The sequence below is a fragment of the Rattus norvegicus genome, chromosome 1, assembly GCF_021556685.1.
Source record: "Rattus norvegicus strain SHRSP/BbbUtx chromosome 1, alternate assembly SHRSP_T2T, whole genome shotgun sequence".
NCBI classification, from domain to species: domain Eukaryota; kingdom Metazoa; phylum Chordata; class Mammalia; order Rodentia; family Muridae; genus Rattus; species Rattus norvegicus.
Genome location: NC_141534.1, coordinates 124,725,642 through 124,745,267, shown reverse-complemented (window position 1 = coordinate 124,745,267; position 19,626 = coordinate 124,725,642). Strand labels below are relative to the sequence as shown.

The 19,626-nt window shown below is 38.1% G+C and overlaps 1 long non-coding RNA gene across 1 annotated transcript in view; it reads left to right on the top strand.

Annotated features, from left to right (window-relative positions):
• The window catches only part of LOC148007685 (uncharacterized), a 104,961-nt gene that overhangs the window by 72,891 nt on the left and 12,444 nt on the right, over positions 1-19,626 (top strand). Inside the window, exon 4 of the long non-coding RNA XR_015646673.1 lies at positions 1,070-1,219. This is a non-coding gene — a long non-coding RNA (uncharacterized LOC148007685). The remainder of the gene's footprint in view (positions 1-1,069; positions 1,220-19,626) is intronic.

The following is a 19,626-nucleotide window of genomic DNA, read 5'->3' as shown; positions in this document are numbered from 1 at the left end:
ATACATAGGCGAATGCCAGCAGCAAACCACTGAATTAAGAACAGGACCGCTGTTGAAGGAATCAGAGAAAGGACTGAAAGAGCTGAAGGGGCTTGTGTGCCCATATGAAAAACAATGCCAACCACCCAGAGCTTCCAGGGTCTAAGCTACTACCCAAAGACAATACATGGACTGACCCTGGGCTCCAACTGCATAGGTAGCAATAAATAGCCTACTAAGGGAACCAGTGGATGTGGAAGCCCTTGGTCCTGCCAAGGCTGGACCCCCCCCCCCAGTGAATGGGACTCTTAGAGGGAGGGCGATAATGGGGGGAGCTTTGGGAGGGGAACACACAAATAGAAAGGGAGGAGGAGGTTTTGGGGGTTGTTGGCATGGAAACCAGAAAATGGAATAAAATTTGAAATGTGAATATGAAATATCCAATTTAATAAAGATGGAAAAATGGATTGAGAGAAATATTTGTCCTCAGCACATACAGCATGCAAATTTAAAAGAGAAATTGATTTATTAGACCATTCCTTATAAGATATTTATACTACATGCTACATAGGCTCATTTTGTTTATTCATTTATTGCGGTAGAGTCAGTGACAGCCTTGAGCAAAATTTTTTAATTATTACCCTTTACTATTAATCTTATTCAATTTCATCGTGTTACATTTAAGATTTATAATAATGATAATGATTATTATTATTTATTATTACTATTACGATTATGATGTTTATTCTTCTCTCATTCATTAGACCTCATTTCCCTTCAACTGCTCTATGAAGCTCTCCCCAATATCTCTCCTCTCACCCCTGAACCATTCCTCCTCCCATTCCTTTCAAAAACAAAGCAAAACAAAACAAACAAACAAACAAAGGAGCCGATTTCATAAAGGATATGGTAAGAGAACACCTAACTTTAGCATACAAAGTTACAGTAAGATTGGACCAAAATCTCTCATCAAAGCTGGGAGAAGAAACCGCCAGCGATTTAACTGTTTCTGCTTGAAGCAATTGACAGCATGCCTTGGGATGGGTGGTATGTTTCCTTGTTAACAATTATTTTTAAATTTTATTTTTAGACTATTTTGAAGAATGGATTTAGAACTGCATTAATTCGACAAAAACGCTTTCTAGACAATAAGGAGGAATCGTTTTCCTTTCGGTAACCTCTACAATAACTAAGATACAATTGCGGATTGTTGCTCCAATCAGTAGAGCTGCTAAAGGAAGTAAGTCTTAAAAGCGCTGTATGCCGCGTTGCCCCGCCCCATCCTCCACCCCTACATCCCCCCAGATCCCTGGTCTCAAGGAGAGACAATAAGGAGAAACTACAAAGACCAAAATTCCTTTCGGTTTTCAACTTCCTCTCCGACCAAGCTTAGAAGTGACACCCACCTTCACTAATTTCCTTTGCTTGCAGGAACACAGTAGTTTCTTTTTCCAGTTTTCAGTTTCAGGATATTTTCAGAATTAATTAGTAATTATACGAATAGTACAACTCCGCCTGTATATCGGTAGTCTTGTTTTCTTAAAATACAAATTTTTATATGCGCTGAAAAGTAGTATTTGCTTTTCTAGATAAGGAAGTGTTCAGCTTTAATTGAGGAATCACAGAAGTCACGAATCACTTCACGTAATTTTAAAATGAAAAAAAATTTTTGTCGTTTTTAGTAGAATCCTTGTTTGTATTTTTTTAACGTAAATTTAGAAGTCATTTTTTTAAACGGAATGTGGATGTCTAACACAGGACATGTTTTGAATTCTGCAGTTCTTTAACTTACCTGACAATATGTATATAAACACAGAAGGCCAGGACACATTTTATAGGAGATACTTGCTTCACTGCCACATAATTTGTACTCAAGAATTATGCCAATTACAGTGTATGTGTGTGTGTGGGGGGGGTGGAGGTTTTACTGAATTTAAGCAATTATTTGCCTTTTTTTTTCCTTTTAATATTTATTACTCATTTTAGATGGTCAGTAAAGCAGTTTGTTATGAAAGCAAAAAAAAAAAAAGTTCAACATACTCTTTTGTGAAGTCATTTTGGTTATATCAGCGTATAGCACAGGATATTAGTAATTAATTTATAGCCAGAGAGCAAATGAAGGGCCAGTGGATGGAAAATGACTAAATACTGAGGAAGGCTGGCTCAAAAAGGATCAGAGTGGGGTTGGGGATTTAGCTCAGTGGTAGAGCACTTGCCTAGCAAGTGCAAGGCCCTGGGTTCTGTCCTCAGCTCTGGAAAAAAAAAAAAAGTGCAAGAAAAAGGATCAGAGTGATAAGATACCATCTTGAAAAGAGGAAGGATGAGAAACACACTCAGATATGCAGACAAGTGGATTCTTGCTTATAGAAAATTTGTTCTTGCAAAACAAAGGGTAAAGCAACTCTATCTAGTACTTTGAAAACTACATCACAAAACTGTCTTTATGGAAGAATTGATGTGGTCTATCATTCAGTCCAATAGTGAAAGACCAATGAGATGTGCCCAGACCAAGTGAGGAAACTGAGGCAGTTGAAGATATTATCTCAGGATAAATATATTGCAGCAGATAGACTATTACAGGGTCCAAAAATGTTTCTTATTAAAATAGAATTATATGTGAAAATATACGTATATTCTAAATAGGAGATTCTGCATCCTCTATGAAATTTGAGTGAGGAAGATAACACTCTCATTTTTAGGACATATAAGTGTTTTGTTGCTGCTGCTGTTCTCGTTTCTGCTGAAAATATTTTCCCTTATTCTTAGAAGGATCTGTCTATAGAATTTCGAAGGTTTTTTGACAAATGCTCTACTTGTGTTTTACAGGGGCATTCTAATAATTGATATTTTTAAATAAGATCATCCCTTTCTAAACATATCTCCCCTTTCCAATAAACAACCATAATAGTTTTCATGAATTCTACTATCAAATATGAACTTTGTCTAAATTGACTTTTATTCTAATTCTCAACATCATCATAACAAAATAAAAATGAATGTGAAATTCCTTGTAAATTCCCTTTACTTGTTATTTCTGATACAGTTGTGAAGGTATGCAAGGATCTGTTGCCAGTCTTAAGAACCAGGGGAATTCTGGAGTCAGGGGAAAGCAATATTTCCAAGATCTCACAACACGGGGTGATAGAAATTGTGTGAAAATGAACGGCAATTCAATCTAACATTTCTGTTTAAACATTATGTTGTTGTTTTTGCTTCCTTTATTTCCTCTAGTAGCCAACTATTGTAGGACATATTTATTTAAGCTAAAGACATCTGAGGAATCAAGTACTTTCTTTCACCTAAGTAGAAATATTTCATATCTTTGAACTCTTGTAGTCAACCTTCAAACTGTAGATGCAATTGCTTAGTGTCTAATATCCTCTGAAGGTGGTAGCAGCTTTCAAACTGTGCATTACCTTTTTAGGAAGCCAAGTATTTTTATTTTGTATTGTTGTTAAAACCTCCCTTTGCCCCAAAGGATTTATCAGTCTTCAGGGAAATGAAAATCAAAAGGTCACTGAGATTCTGAAATCTCACACCAGTCAGAATGGCTTAGACCAAAAACTCAGGAGACAGAAGATATTGGTGAGGATATGGATCACTCAGATAATCACTCAGAAAATTGGAGATATGACCTGAGAAGCCAGCTATACCAATTCTGGGCACATACCAAAAACATGCTCCAACATATAACGAGGACACATGCACCATTACGTTCATAGCACACTTATTTATAACAAGCATAAGCTCGAAAAAAACCCAGATGGCATTCAACAGAGGAGTGGATACAGAAATGTGGCACATTTACAGAAAAGAGTACTATCCAGCTTTAAAAAAAAATGACTTCATGAAATTCTTAGGCAAATGGTTGGAACTAGAAAATATCGTTCTTAGTGAACTGACCCAGTCAGAACTGAACACACATGGTATGTATTCACTGATAAGTGGATATTAGACAAAAATAAGTTCAGAATATCCACGATACAAATGAAAGACCATATGAAGATCAAGATGGTAGAAGACCAATGTATGGATGCTTCACTCTTACTATAATGGTGGAAAAAATTATCATAAAAGGTAGAGGGTGAGAAGGAATTGGAAAAAATAGGAGGAGGAGAAGAAAAGGGGGGGCACAATCAGGTACGGGAGGAGATGGTCAGGAAATTGAACAGAGGAGTGTAGCAGTGTAGGATGGTGAATAGGTATAGGCTCCAGAAAATCTCAAATGCCAGGAAAGCAGGGACCCAATGGGGATGACTTTAGCTGAAATACCCAAAAATGGGGAGAGAGAATAAGGGGAACAAATATAAAGAGGTTAGGCATACCCAGCAATTGAGGAATAGGACTACCCATCCATCTCACCAATATTAACCTAAAATTTTTCCTGTCTAAAGGAAAGTCAGGAATGAAAAGTGGAGCAGAGACTGAAGGAAAGACCATCCAGAGACTGCTTCACCTATGAATCCACACTTAAATACCAAACACAGATCCAATGGCTGAGGCATAGAAGTGTTTCCTGACTGGAGGAGCCTGATATAGCTGTCTGCTGAGAGGCTCTGCCAGAGCCTTACCAATACAGATGAAAATACTTGCAGACAAACATCATACTGAACACTGGGACCCCAATTGAGGAGTTAGGGGAAGTCCTGTAGAAGCTAAAGTGCTTTGCAACCCCATTGGTAGAACCATAATATCAATGAACCAGAGGCACCAGAGCTCTCAAGGACTAAGGCATACACCAAAGAATATACATAGAGTCATGCTTGACTTCACATGCATATGTAGCAGAGGATGGCCTTATCTCACATTAATGGGCGAGGAGGCACTTATTCCTGTGAAGGTTGAATACTAGGGCAGTGAGTCTAGAGTTGAGGGCATAAAGAAATCACTATCATAGAACCAGGGGTGAAGAGAATGAGATGGGTGTGGGTTGTGGAAGAAACCAGAAAGGGACATGACATTTGAAATGTTAACTACATAAAAAACTGTTAAAATAATCCACTTAAGAAACTCATAAAATCCATATACACAAACTCAAAGAATAAAAAATCACAGGATCAGCGCCTTAGACAAAGAAAAAGCATTTGTAAAAAATATAACAACCACTCATGTTTAAAGTATTGGAGAAATCAGGAATACAAGGCCATACATACCTAAACATAATTAAAACAATTTACTGCAAACCAACAGCTTATATCAACTTAAATGGAGAGACATCTGAAGCAACCCCACTGTGATGGGGCACAAAACAGGGATTCTCCCTATTCTGATGTATATGCAATACAGTACTCAAAGTGCTATCAAGAACAATAAGGCAACCTAAAGGGGTCAAAGGGATATAGATTGGCAAATAAGAAATAAAAGCATCATTATTTTCATAGGATATGATACTATACATAAGCAACTACAAAATTTCTACCAGAGAACTTCTCCAGCAGATAAACAATTTCAGTACTGTGGCCAGATATAAAATTAACTCAAATAAATCAGCAGTCTTCCTTTATACAAATGATAAATTGGCTGAGAAAGAAATTAAGGAAATAACTCACTCTGTAATAGCCAGATATAATATAAAATATCTTAGGGTAACTCTAACCAAACTAATAACTTCAAGACCTCCAGAAAGAAATTGAAGAAAGTCTCAAAAAAATGGACAGATCTCCCATGCTCATGGATCGCCAGAAATAAGAGAGTAAAAATGGCCATCCTACCAAAGGCAATCTACAGATTCAATGCAGTCTCCTGCAAAATCTGAGCAAAATTCTTCAAATACATGGAAAAAGCAATTGTCAAATTCATCTGGAAAGGCAAAAAAAAAAAAGCAAGAATACCAAAACAATTCTTATCAATAAGAGAATAGATAGGGGAATCACCATCCTTGATGTTGAAGGAATAAAATATTCATCTAAGAAGTCAGAAGTTTAAAAAAGCCCTAAATACCTCAAATTCCAGACCCTGCCCTCTACCTGTAAGTAAAATGTCACATTTCTTGAGCCTGATATCCTAGGAACTAGATAAAAGGACTTAAGGTAAGGCACTTAGAGAACAATCTTGAGAAACAGGAAGCTTCTCCTCATGATATTTCACTGGTATTCTCAACATTTTCCAATGACGCCATCCCTGCCCCCTTGGGTTGTGGTTTCTCCCTTTAAATACCCTTTCTCTCAGCCTCTCAGGGTCGAACTCCACTGCCCCTGCATGGGATAGGAGTCTCAACCCCAGTGCACTGGTTCCTATCAATAAACCTCATGTTTATTACAGCAAGGACTGTCTCACGTGAGTTCTTGTGGGGTCATCCCGAGACTTGAGTGAGGGTCTCCCTGCTGTGGGGGTCTTTCAACATCAAGCTCAACTACAAAGAAATATTGATGAAAACTGCATGGTATTTGTACAGAGACAAGTACACTGATCAATGGAATAGAATTGCCGACGCAAATATAAAACCATAAACGTCAGGAAACTGGATCTTTGACTAAGAAACCAAAAATATACAATGGAAAAAAGAAAGCATCTTCAATAAATAACTGGTTCTCTTTACATAGAAAAATTAAAATAAACCCATAATTGTAACTATCACAAAACTAAAATCCAAGTGGAACAGGGACCTCAATATAAAAACCGATATACTGAATCTAATAGAAGAGCACATGTGAAGCAGCATGGAACTCATTGGCTCAGGGTGAAATTCCCTAAACAGAATGCCAATGGCTCATGCTTCAAGATCAAGAAGTAGTAAATGGGACCTCATGAAAATGGAAAGCTAATGTAAGGCAAAGGACATATTCATTAGGACAAATCCAGCAACTGTTGTTGTAAAAATAAAAAAAAATAAAAAAAATATGGTTTTCTTTTTTCCCCCACTAGGTGTAAACTGCAGTGCTCCCAAGATGTCTGCTAGACATCAGCAAGTCTCAGTCAGCAAAGCGTCTCATCTGCTCAGCCCCATCCCATATCACACTGCCTCTCTCTGAGCCTGGCAGGCGTTTCTCTACCTATCTAGTTCCCAAGGCAGGTTTTCATGTCAGAAACACACATCCCAACTCTGTGGCAGCCCAGACCAGCAACCGCACACTTTCTCACACTTATATAAGTAGACATGAAAAAACACACGACACAATAACCTCTGATCCAATTGATAAGAAAAAATTGCGCACCTAAACATACCAAGCCCAATACTAGCCATTTCTCACGAACATTAATAACAATATGTAAATACACAGAGCAGAATCTTAATGTCACCTGGCATATTGTCCTGTCATGGCTTCTCTCCCTCTCCCTCCTGTCTTTTCCTCCTTTCCATTCCAGTCTCTTCTGCTTCCTTCAAACTTCTCTCCTGCCTATTCTTCCTTCTCATCCAATGACAGGCCTCCTTTTATCCTGTACCTGCCCTTCACCTGTATTTTACAAATTCAGTGTGGAGAAGGTTCTGGTGAAGTGACCTGAGTGCTGACTATGTGACTAGGCAGCTTTCCTTGAGGCAGAGGAATTAGCATCAAAATACAGATAACTCCAGAGCAAACCACAACATTTCCCCCTTTTTGTCTAGTTAAAAGGCCTTTTCACTTAAATATAAATTGAGTAAAATTATTGCCCTTTTTCAATTTATAAAACAAATGATACACTTAAAACCCTGTCCATCAAATTTTTCCATTAACTAAAGCCCAAGTGTTTTTGTTAATTTACTTTCCCTAAATTGGCCCCCAAGCCTTGCTGCAAATCTTCCAAAATAGTCTCTAAGCTCCAATTAATGGTAGGCTGTGGGTCTCTGCATCTCTTTCTGTGTCTTGCTGTAGGGACCCTCTCAGAGGATACTCATCTTATGTTTCTGTCTGAAAGCATAGCAGAGTATTATTACTATAGTGAGGAATTGGTGCTTGTCCATGAGATACATCTTAAGTTTTAGATTATTGTTTGACCATTCCTTGGATATCTGCTCCATCTTTGTCCCTGCATTTCTTACAGATAGGACATATTTGTGTAGAAAGTTTTCAATGTTGGATGGTCTCTTTGTCCCTCCACTTACAATCATGCCTGGAAACAGGAATTAGCCATTCAGCCTCCATTCCTTTGAAGAGAGGAATTTAAATTATAACGTATTTTTCTCTCTTCTGTATTTTAATTATCTATTGGCCTCGGTGTGGTTCTGTCCTTGGGGAATCCAGGCACCCTTGGATACCAAGCTTGAATGAAAAGAATGAATCTTTGATCAGCCAGGTTCTTTAGAGAGTAACATGGTCTTCATGAGTATTGGATAAGAAGCCATCTCCAGGGAAGCTTTTCAGAGAAATAATTCTTTTTTATTGGGGTTAAGAAGAGTTATATAAACTTGGGTAGGAGATAGGTGTTTGTGGGGTGAGTATACCTCTTAGCTGTGGCTGAACTTCTAGGAATGATTTATTTGAACAAAGAATTCTAGGTGCTTCTATATCCTCATACTGAGAGAGGAAGTTTGAGCACTAATTTAGTCACCAGGCAAAGTAACTACCTAAAGGTGAGGTAGATAAGATCATAAGTTCTAAGTGCTCTGGCCCATAGCAAGATGGAAAACAGTCGTACTCCTGTTGATCTCAGAATGAGATTTTCATGGTTTGGACAGGTGATAATCTCACTCTTGCTCCAGACAGGCTCTGTCAGTGAACTACTTGTATCTTCAAAATTGTATTCTAACATCTGCATACTGAAATTGACAAAGACAAACTAATGTTTCAAATAAAATTATTAGTTGCAAATACCCATTTAAATATATTGTTACTTAAGATCAATCTTTAGTAAATTTAGAATGGAAATAAACTATGAACAAGAAAAATAGTTACTCCAAAACAAGAATAATTATTATTGCATACACACCTAATACTCAAAAAAATATAAAGAACAGTACATACAAAAGAAGTTACATAGTCAACAGTTAGGATATATGCATGGCACAAGCTGAGGAAACTGTGGTTAGACAGTATATTTGCTTCTTGAAATTACTACTGTTACTTCTGCCATTCATACTATGGCTTTCACTGTTAAAATTTCATATATAATAATCTAGACCTACATGCATTTAAGTATAATGTCAAGAACAGCGGAAGAGAGTATTAATCTCACCTGGAGCAGGAGAGTAATTAATATTGATATGATTAGACCCTGGAATTTCTTTTTTTTTCTTTTTTTCATCTTTATTAACTTGGGTATTTGTTATTTACATTTCAATTGCTATTCTCTTTTCCAGTTTCCATGCCAACATCCCCCTAACCCCTCCCTTCCCCTTCTGTCTGGGTGTTCCCCTACCCGTCCTCCCCCCATTACTGCCCTTCCCCCCAAAATCACATTCATTGGGGGTTCAGTAGTGGCAGGACCAAGGGCTTCCCCTTCCACTGGTGCTCTTAGTATGCTATTCATTGCTACCTATGAGGTTGGAGGCCAGAGTTAGTCCATGTATAGTCTTTGCGTAGTGGCTTAGTCCCTGGAAGCTCTGGTTGGTTGGCCTTGTTGCTCATATTAGTTCTCAAGCCCCTACAAGCTCTTTCAGTCCTTTCTCTGATTCCTTCAACGGGGTTCCCTTTCTCAGTTCAGTGGTTTAATGATGTCATTCACCTATGTATTTTCTGTATTCTGGCTGTGTCTCTCAGGAGAGATCTACATCTGGTTCCTATCAGCCTGCACTTCTTTGCTTCATCCATCTTATCTAGTTTGGTTGCTGTATATGTATGGGTCACATAAGGTGCAGGCTCTAAATGGGTGTTTCTTCATACCTTTACCAAAACTTTGCATTTCCTGAACTTGGTCTCCTATTATCGATTACCTTTTAAGAAAGCTTTCTGTGATGGTTTATATATGCTCCACCCAGGTAATGTCACATTAGAATGTATCACCATGTTGAAGTAGGTGTCTAACTGTGGATATGGGCTTTAAACCCTTTTCCCTAGGTGCTTGGAAGCCAGAATTCTACTAGCAGACTTTATATGAAGGTAGAGAACTATCACTTCTGCCTATACAATGCATGTCTGGATGCTGCCATGCTCTTGCCTTCATGATAATGGACTGAACATCTGAACCTATTTGCCAGACCCAATTAAATGTTGAACTTTAAAACCTGTCTTGACTAATATCCACTTATTAGTCAGTACATACCATGTACATCCTTTTCAGTCTGAGTTACTTCACTCATGACGATATTCTATAGTTCCCTCTATTTGCCTCCAAATTCCATGGAATACTTATTCTTAATAGCTTAGTTGTTTGATTGCAGATTGTAGCATCTTGCAAGTCTACCAGTAATGGAGTAATGTTCCTCTTTCTACAATTCCTCCATAACATGTGCCGTGGCCTGTGTTTTTGTATTGACCATTAAGATTGATGTAAGGTAGGACCTCAAGGTGGTTTTGATTTTCATTTCCCTGATCAGTATGGACTTTTCACATTACTCTAAGTGCTTCTCAGCCATTCAAGAATACTCTGCTGTGAATTCTCTGTTACAAACCCCATTTTTAATTGCATTGATTGTTTCTTGGTGGTTGGCTTCTTGTATTCTATATATACTTTGGATATTAGCCCTGTATCGGATGTGGATTAGTAAAAAAAAAAATTCCCAATCTTTTGGTTGCTGATTTTCCCTATTGACTATGTCTTTAGCCCTACATTTTCATGACATGCCATTTATCAATTATTTATCTTAGAGGCAGAGCCACTGGTGTTTGTTTAGCAAATTTCACCCTGTGCCAGTAAATTCCAGGTTGTTTCCCAGTTTTTCTTCTATTACACTCAGTACACATGGTTGTAGTGGATACTAGCAAAAATGTAAAGCTCAAGAAGGTTAACAAGCCAAAGGGTCCAAGTTAGGATGACTGAATCCTACATAAAAGGGAGAAGGAAACAATTATAGGGGAGAGAGGGAAGGTCCTGAGTGTGAAAGGGAACAGGGAAGGAAAAATGGCAACATGATCAGGTATGTGGGGGACCAGATGGAAGTCTTGATGACCTGGACTAAGAATGGAAACAGGCAACTTCAAGAAGTAGGAGGAGGGAGGACATTCTAGAACATACCAGAGACCAGGGAAGTGAGAGACTCTCAGGAATCAAAGGCAGCAAACTTAGATGAGATTTCCTTTAGTCAGGAGAGGGTACATCTAGAGTCCATATTCAGTAGAAAAGAGGGCAAAAAGTTGAAAGATGGGGTTGTCATCCCACTGTCAAAAAACCTGGCCCATAATTATTCCTGTTTGGAAGAATAGCAGGGACAAAAAAGGAGAAGAGCCTGAGGCAAAAATGGTCTAGTGATAGGCCCAAATTGAATACAACTAAAGGGTAGACTTCAAGGTCTGACACTACTTCTGATGCTAGGGTACACCATACTTAAAAATGAGCTCAACATGACTGCCCTCCAAAGGGCCCAACAAGCAGCTGAGTGAAATACAGATATTTATACCCAACGAATGGGCAGAAACTCATAAACCCCATAGGTTGTTTAGGGAAAAGCTGGAAGAAGATGAGGAGGTTGGAGAACCTATTGGAAGACCAGAAGTCTGAACTAACCTGGAACCCTGAGATTTTTCAGACATTGTGCCACTAAACAGGAAGCAAAAACCCTGCTGATATGAGGCCCACAACACATATACCAGAGAACGGCCTGGTCTGGACTCAGTGAGAAAAGATGCAACTCTCAAGTGACCTAATGTCTAGGGAGAGGGAAGATTTGATAGTGTGGTCATGCAGGGACATCCTCCTGAAGAAAAGGGGGTGAAGGAGGTATAGGATAAAGAACAGTCAGAGGCCAGAATGGAAGGGAATAAAGAATTAAATATTAAAAAAATAATTAAAAAAAGATTTGCATTGGTCATGGAGTTTGTACACAGCAAAGAAGAAGACAGAAGTTGGTACCAGGAACTGGGGTATTTATGTGATAGGCCTGGACATGCTTTTTTGTGGAATAATCTGGATTTTGGGGACTTTAAAAAGCAGTGGGAAGCTTTAAGTTGGACTTAATGGAATATCCTAGTAGGAATAAATAGTCTTCATTCCTGAATATGATTTGAAGTGTACCAAAGTGTTCCAAGAGTGTTTAGTGTAGTAGAATCTTAGAATGTTGCCTTGAATGACTTTTTTGTGACATTTTGGTGAAGAATGTGGCTGTGTTTTGCCCATTTCTGAGTAGTCTACATAATGCTAAAGTAAAGAGGTTTATATTAATTGCATTGACAAAGGAAGTCTCAAAAAGCCCAGCACATTGCTCTTTAATTAAGTCTCATGTACAGCATTTTGAACTAAGTTAGCAAGTTTAGAAGGAAAAAAAATATGAAATAGATGGTTCAAGTTTTACAGTGGCACCAGAAAGTGAAATGGACCTAAATCCTATTTTCTAGGAAATAACAGACAAAGGGATCTAGAGTCAAGATCATACCTAGTTCAGTTTAGAACCGAGCATGTTGTTACACACATTTCATCACAGAAGCCAAAGCCAAAAGTATCTCTAAATGCAAGGCCAGGCTGGACCAACCAGATTCTACCTAAAGAAAAGACTGAATACAAGGATAGTGGTATATGCCTTTAATCTCAGCATGATGTGAAACAGTGTCATGAAAATCTTGAGTTCAAGGTCAATCAACAAAGCAAGTTCCAGGAAAGTCAAGCTTACACAGAGAAGGAGTTGTAAAAACAGAAAGCTGGTAATAGAGTAAGGAGGCTAAGTTCCAGCCCACTAAAGCAGCAAGACATGGCAGCTTCAGCCATGTGGCTCTGGCTTTAGAGTGAAAAATACAAGAAACTAATGGAACAATTGATGCTGGTTAGCTGGGGATAATACATTAGCAGTGAGTAAGAATAGTCCAGCATTGCTGAGGGGAAATCTCCTGGGAAGTGTTTTCTGAGGGCACAAAAACTGTATTCCAGAGATAGCCAAGGATGTATGTAGTGCTGCAGCTGTACTTGGTAATATGAAAGAATCACCCAGGTTGTATTGGTTTTGAAGTCATAAAGGGGTCATGGAGAACAACTGAACCTTGGCACTCTAAGGGATCATGAAAAGCCATTGGTGAATGTACAGCCTCAACTCTAGTTGACAGCCTAGGAATGAAGGAGTCATGAAAAGGATTTGAGGCTTAGCACCATGAAGGGAGCCATGAGAGGCTGTTGGTGAAGACTAGTTTCATTAGAAGACCCTTGAATATTGGAGATACCAGTACCATGGGCTGTTCACCAAGAACAGTGGCAGTGGAGTGGATTAATCTGAGTTTAGAGTACTACAGTGTGCAAATCTACTGAAGTACGGACAGCAGTAGGAGAAGCCTAGAAGATTTGAGTGGATCCCAGATATTGTAACAAAATCTGTAACATTAAAGCTTCCTTGGACACCCTAAGATTTTTGAGATGCCAGATCCATAAGATATCTCATGAGTAACATTGTATAACCTCAGCCCAGTAGAAAGAAGTTTGTTGCAGAGAACAAAGGTAAAATTTGATTTAAAGGTCTGAAGACCACTTTGACATCACAGATGAAGATGCAGAGTTTGAATGTTGTCCAGCTGGTTGCCTGTCTAGCTTTGGGGATTACACTTAAGTGATTGGATGAATTGCAGAAGAAATCTTAAATTTAGACTTTCAACCTTATTGAGACTGTTATAGACTAGGGGATTTTTGAAGTTGGGCTAAATGTATTTTGCATTATGCTATATTTAGGTATCATTCACAGAGACACACGTGTTTGAATAAGCTGATGGGACCACTGAGTGAAATGTGATGGTTTTGTATGCCCGACTTCAAGGAAGGAAGTATTAAGCCAAGAGCCTACAGATGAAGAGAAAGAACTCTGAGCTCTTCCTAAAACCAGTAAAACAAGCATGTCAGTGGCCAATTATGGGTCACTAGATGAAATAATTTTTATTTGAATACAAAAAGGAAAAGTAAGGGAAAGACATTGAAATTGGAGGTACAGAACACAATGTAAGTCTTATGATTTAGATTAAACCGCAGCAAGTAAGACACCCAAACTTTTGAGACATACACTCTTCAGACGAAGATATTGAGTAATCCCCCTTTGTGTGTGTGTGTGTGTGTGTGTGTGTGTTTTCAAATTTGTTCTTTAATCATCTCAGGATAGGACAGCTACCTGATAAATACAAGCTTCTTGGGCAGATTTATCATAGGCAAAATAAAAAATGTGATAGGGAAATCAAAGAACTTAACAGAAAAGTAAATTGCCTTTAACAAAATGTATTCTCAGGGCTGAAACTCTTTAGTCATCCTAGATCGCAGACACATATTTCATTCTAGGCCTTTAAAGCACAAGCCAAGAGTTGCTTGAAGTAGTGATTGTCTCTATTCTGACAGAGCCATGTAGATTTTGACAAAACAGAAAGACTGATGGAAAAAGTTTGTAGTACAATGCAGAGGGATTGCGTGTATGCAATAACTGCTGTTTTCAAATGATGTAAACAGTTATCTTAAAGCTAATTCCTATCCCTAATTTTCACATGGGCCATCTAAGAAATGTTCTCCCTCAGAGTCATAGGAAACATGACACAGGACCCTGTTTTCTGGCATATCACATTATAGACAAATTAACACACGGTTTAAAGTTCAATGAGATCCAGATACACTCAAACTAATAGAAGAAAAAGTGGGGAAGAATCTCGAACACATGGGCACTGGAGAAAATCTCCTGAACAAAACACCAATGTCTTATGCTTTAAAATCAGGAATGAACAAATGGGATCTCATAAAACTACAAAGCTTCTGTACGGCAAAGGACACTGTTGTTAGGACAAAATGGCAACCAACAAATTGGGAAAATATTTTTAGCAAACTTACAACTGATAGAGGCTTTATATCCAAAATATACAAAGAATAAAGTTAGACTGCAAGGAGAAAAATAAACCTATTAATAATGGTGTTCAGATCTAAACAAAGAATTCACAGCTGAGGAATGCCATATGGCTGAGAAATGTTCAAGATCATTAGTCAGAAGGAAATGTAAATCAAAACAAACTGAGATTCCACCTCACACCAGTCAGAATGGCTAAGATAAAAAACTCCAGCAATAGCAGATGCTGAACAGGATGTGGAGAAAGAGGAACACTCCTCCATTGTTGGTGGGATTGCAGACTGGTACAACCATTCCTGAAATCAGTCTGGAGGATTCTGAGAAAATTGCACACTGCACTAACTGACAACCCAGCTATACCTCTCTTGGGCACATACCCAAAATATTCTCCAACATATTACAAAGTCACATGCGCCACTATGTTCGTATCAGCCTTATTTATAATAGCCAGAAGCTAGATAAAACCCAGATGCCCTTCAACAGAGGAATAGATACAGAAAATGTGGAACTACTACACAATCGAATATGAATAAGCTATCAAAAACAAAGACTTTATGAAATTCAGAGGCAAATGAATGGAACTGTAAAAATATCATCCTGAGTGAGGTAATGCAATCACAGAAAAATACATATGGTATGCACTCATTGATAAGTGGGTATTAGCCCAAATGCTTGAATTACTCTAGATGCACAGAACACATGGAACTCAAGAGGATGACCAAAATGTGGATGGTTCACTCCTTCTTTAAAAGGGGAACAAGAATGCACTTGGGAGGGCATAGGAAGGCAAAGTTAAGGACAATGGCTGAAGGAACACCCATTCAGATCCTGCCTCACATGTGTCCCATACATATACATCCACCAAACTAGATAAAATGGATGAAACAAAGAAGTGTAGGGTGACAGGAACCGGATGTGGATCTATCCTGAGAGACACAGCCAGAATATTGCAAATGCATAGTCGAATGCCAGCAGCAAACCACTGAACTAAGAACAGGACCACTGTTGAAGGAATCAGAGAAAGGACTGAAAGAACTGAAGGGGCTTGTGACACGATATGAAAAACAATGCCAACAAACCAGAGCTTCCAGGATCTAAGCCACTACCCAAAAACTATACATGGACTGACCCTGGGCTCCAACTGCATAGGTAGCAATGAATAGCCTACTAAGGGCACCAGTGGATGTGGAAGTCCTTGGTTCTGCCAAGGCTGGACCCCCCAGGGATCTGGACTCTTGGAGGAGGGCTATAGTGGGGGGAGGTTTGGGAGGGGAACACCCATATAGAATCAGAGGGGGAAGGGTGGGGGTTGTTGGCATGGAAACCGCAAAAGGGAATAACTTTTGAAAAGTAAATAGGAAATGCCCAATTTAATAAAGACGAAAAAATAGATTGAGAGAAATATTTGCCATGAGCACATACAGCATGCAAGTTTAAAAGAAAAATTGATTTATTAGATCATTCCTTACAAGACATTTATACTACATGCTACATAGGCTCATTTTCTTTATTCATTTATGGCTGTAGAGCCAGTGACTGACTGGAGCTCTGAGGAAGAATGGGTCAAGAAGGAGCCAGAGTGGTACAAAATCACTTTGAATGGAGGAAAGATGAGAAACACTCAGATATGCAGACAGGTAGATTCATGCATATAGATAAATGGTTCCAATTAAAGTAGAATTATGTGTGAAATGTACATATATCATAAATAGAAGGTTCTGTATCCTGAAAGAAATTTGAATCAGAAAGAACTGTATTTTTAAAGCATTTAAGTGTTCTGTTGTTACTGCTGTTCATGTTTATTCTGTGATTGTTTTCTCATTCGTAGATGTAGCTCTAAAGCTTTGTACATGTTTAGAAAATGCTCTATGTGTGTGTCAATCCAATAATTCAAGTTTTTTTTCAGAAAGAAGATCATCCCTTTTCAAACACATCTCTTCCCAATAAACAACCCTAGTATTTTTTTATGAATTCTACCATCAAATATGAAGTTTGCTTAAACTGATGAATTTACAATGATTCTCAGCATCACAAATACAAATGTCAGACTTCTTGAAATTTTCCTTAAATGGGAATTTGTGATCTAGGTGGGGAGGTAGGCTGAAATCTATGGCTGGTCTTAAGAGCCAGGGCAATTCTGGACACCAGAGAATAGAGGAATGTCCTAGTACTCAAAAGGTGGGGTAACACACATTTTGTAAAATGTTCTGTTTTTCATTCTAATATTTCTATCTTAATAATGTGCCATTCTTTTTTTTTCTTTAAGCAATTCCCTCCTAGAGCCAAATATTGTAGAGCAGAATTATAGAAACTATTGACATCAGATGAGTAAAGTACAATCTCTTATCTAAGTAAAAGTTTCATATCTTTGGGCTCTTGCAGTCAATCCTTAACCTGTAGGCATAACTGTTTAGACTCTAATATCCTCTGTAGGAGATAGTAACTTTCAAAACATTATCATATATGTTAAGAACACTGAGATTTATTATTAGTTTACTCTATTGTCATGCCAAGCTCTCTTTTCCTTAATGGGATTTCTGAACCTTTAAGAGTACTGAATAGTATTACAGAGACACAGGGTTCAATTAGAATCACCTATATGTTTCTTTACCATGATCTGTGAGGCCAATCACAGGGTAACTGAGGCATTCACCGTAATGGACTCTTGAGGCCCTGCAGACATGTGCTCATAGACATATTCAAATAATAATACACAGTAAGAACGAATAAAATAGTCCTTTCAAATATCTATTTAAATATTGAAATTGGTATACTTTTAAAGAAAATAGCATCTCCATGAAAAATTCTTTCAAGTAAAACTGATGATGATTTTGGGATATCGTTCCATAACTTCAGATGGTGGGAAATACCACAATTCTATCTATCTATGATATTAATATTATGTTTATGTGACAAAAGAATCCATGAGTATACATGTCCCCTTGCTATATGGGTCTCTAAAATATTCCCTGAGAAAATTAATGTGCTCTATATTTGGAAACGGCATTGAGGTTCCCTGAAGGAAATGCCCAAGTAATTCAGTGAAGAAGGACATAGGGATGTTCCCTGACAAGCAATTCTTGTTTATATCCTAATGAAAGACTGTAATTACTTTAACCTCATATATACATATATATATATATATATATGTATATATGAGGTTACAGGTTTCACTCATGAAGAATATTATGCTGTTTATAAAAGTAACATATTTCTTAATTTCTTAAAGAGAGACCTGGACAACATGTATGAGGCTGGGATTTAAGGAACAAAAGTAATGTTGAGAAAGGATAATATACTAGAGCCTTCTGTTTTATTAATATATGCTCATTTAGGGCATATTCTAGATTTAGCTATAAAAAAGCCTATTTTATTTCTTTTATTGGCATTTTTTCATTTATATTTCAAATATTATCCTTTTTCCTCATTTCCCTTCCAAAAGCCTACTATTTCCTCCTGTTTCTAAGAGGGTTCTCCACTGCCTACCAGCCACTCTTTCCTCCCTCACTTACCTGACATAACCTGACACTGGAAAATCAAGCTTTTACAGGACTAAGGGTATCTCCTTCCATTGATGCCTGACAAGGATGTCCTCTGCTATATATGCTGCTGGAGTCATAGGTCTATACCTGTGTAATATTGGGATGGTTCTTTAGTCCCTGAAAAGTCTTGAGCAGTCCTGTTTGGTTAATATCGTAGTTCTTCTTATTAGGTGGTGAACCCTTCAACTACTTCAGTCCCTTCTCTAATTCTTCCACTGGGACTCCATTCTCACTTCACTGGTGTCAGCAAACATCTGCCTCTGTATTTCTCAGGCTTTAGAAGAGACTCTCAGGAGACATTCATATCAGACTCTTGTCAGAATGCACTTCTTGCAAAATAAAAATACGGTCTGGTTTAGGTGGCTCTATATGGGAAGGAGTTCCAGTTGGAGCAATCTGTACAAGGCCTTCCCTTCAGTCTCTGCTGAACATTTCGTCTCCATATTTCATGCTCCAAGATGGACTGGCACATCAGAAATTTGCTCTTTCTTCTTTTTGAATTTCATGTGGACTCTGAATTATGTCTTGAATATTCCAAGTTTTCCAGCTAATATCCAGTTATCAGTGGATATTATCACTTCTGCCATGGGAGAATCCAGGTTCCCTTGCTTTTCAAGCTGGAATTGAAAGAATGAAGCCTAGCAGGGCCTGGTAGTTAGAGAGGAAGATGGTCTGCATGAGTGTTGGATAAGTGGCCTTTTCCAGAGATCATTTTCAGTGAAATAACTCTTGTTTATTTGGGGTAAGAAGAGTTAGATAAACTGAGGAGACAGATGTTTGTAAGGTGAATATACCTCATTGGCTGTGCCTGAACTGTTTGGAATGCTTTAGTTGAGCGAAGAATTCTGAGTGCTTCTACATCCTCATGGTGCGAGGGGAAGTCTGACGAGTAATTTGGCCCCCAGACTAAGTAACTACCATAGGATGATGGAGGTGGGTGCATAGGTCTATGTGCTCTCATACATGTAGGCCCACGGGAAGATTGAAAGCTGTCCTACTCCTGATGATTTTCAGGGTTTGTACAAGTCTTGACCTCAATCTTGTTCCAAACTTGCTCCCTCAGAGCATTCTCTTCTGGACCCCAACACAATTCTCTAACATCTCCATACTGAAGCTAACTAAGACAAAATAATGGGTCCAATAAAATTATTAGTTTCAAATAGCAGGTACAAAATTATTTTACTTAAGAACAATATTTGTTAAATATCGAAATGAAATAAACTACACAAAGGAAAAATACTATATTTAAAAAGTGATGAATGGTTTTGCTTTCTCTATACCTCCAATATTTATAAAATATAA